This window comes from Brassica oleracea, chromosome C4 (assembly GCF_000695525.1).
Source record: "Brassica oleracea var. oleracea cultivar TO1000 chromosome C4, BOL, whole genome shotgun sequence".
Taxonomy (NCBI): Eukaryota; Viridiplantae; Streptophyta; class Magnoliopsida; order Brassicales; family Brassicaceae; genus Brassica; species Brassica oleracea.
This window is the reverse complement of record NC_027751.1, coordinates 27,478,241-27,479,960: the sequence shown is the minus strand read 5'-3', so window position 1 is coordinate 27,479,960 and position 1,720 is coordinate 27,478,241.

The following is a 1,720-nucleotide window of genomic DNA, read 5'->3' as shown; positions in this document are numbered from 1 at the left end:
GCTTTTTATTTTATCGTTTATGTCAGTCCGGTTTTCCGGCTTCTACAACAAGTTACTTGAGGACTCAGTTACACATTTCCTCTTATAAGACATCTTTCTTCTCATTTTTTTTAATTCAAAATCTTTAGCATTCACGAACGTAAATTGATCCCAAGAGCCATTTTTTCCAAACTGAAAATTTCATTATTTTTTTCTTTGTTTCATTGTATTATCCTAAAATATGCGCTCTTATTGTATTAATTTGAGGGAAATGCTTAGCCCACAAACTCAACAATCGTGAAGTTTGGGTTGATAATGATGCTTTGACAAAATCATTTGATTTTCTTATTTTTTGTTTGTTGTAACCTGTTAGATTCTCAGTACAATTGAAATTTTCAGGCTGGGCTACTTGTAAAAGTAATTTGTTTTCTCTAATACTTTCTATACGATATTCATTGAAATTATTAAAGAAACAGAACTCAAGGTTTTCATTTGAGGTAGTAGAGAAATTAATTCAAACACCAAACTATGACAAATTCTCAAGGAGATAAATATAAGATTATAAGTCACCACTACAAGAGAACGTGAGAGTAACGACTACCAATGTGTAGTAGTAAATTAACTTCGACTTTACGTCTAAGTTACGACTATGGTAAAGTTCGTCGTAACTTAAACGTAATTTTGCTACTAATCGGGTTAGTCGTAAATTAACTTCGCATTTACGACTACACTTTCAGGTAGTCGTAAGACCGTCGTAAATTTGCGACTAAATTACATCAAAAATCTACCATCTGATTAATGACCAATTTACGAGAAACATAGCTGCACACTGGTGGTTAAGTTACTATCAAACATGAATTCGTTGTAACATTGTGACCTACCAAAATTGAAATTTTCCTATAAATATGATCTTCTCCCCCATTCTTAAGATGCACAAAAAAAAAACGAAAAAGAGTAAAAAAAAATGTCTAGAAATATCTATGAGCTTCGGAGTTGGATGTATGCGCATAAAGATTTAAAGGGAAGAGTAAAAGAAGAATTTCTTAACGGAGCAGAGATATTCATGTACCAGACCGGACAGACGTCTGTCACACTGGAAACGGGTAAAATGTTATGTCCCTGTCGTAAATGCAACAATACCAAGTTTGCTACTAGTGAAACTGTTTGGAAACATATAGTAAATAGAGGATTTACTCCACATTACTATATCTGGTGTAACCACGGAGAAGGTGATAATAGGAATGAAGCTAGTAGTAGTAATCAGGTTGAAAATGTTCGTAACAGAGATGAACCACATTTGCCTTCTGAAAGTTGTAACCTTCAAGAGGATCATATGGTAGATCATGATAGGATGCATGATATGGTTACAGATGCATTTCGTGAAACAAGATCAGTAATAGAGGAGGTAGAAAATGTAGAGGGGCCTAACATGGATGCAAAAAGATTTTATGAAATGCTAGCAGCAGCTAATGAGCCAATTTATGAAGGTTGTAAAGAAGGACTTTCTAAATTATCATTGGTAGCTAGGATGATGAATATCAAAACTGATCATAACTTACCTGAAGTTTGTATGGATGCATGGGCTCAAATGTTTAAAGAGTATTTGCCTGAAGATAATTTGCGTGCTGAATCTTATTATGAAATTCAGAAACTGGTTCATTGCCTTGGCTTACCTTCGGAGATGATTGATGTGTGTATAGACAACTGTATGATATACTGGGGAGAAAATGCAGAATTGTTA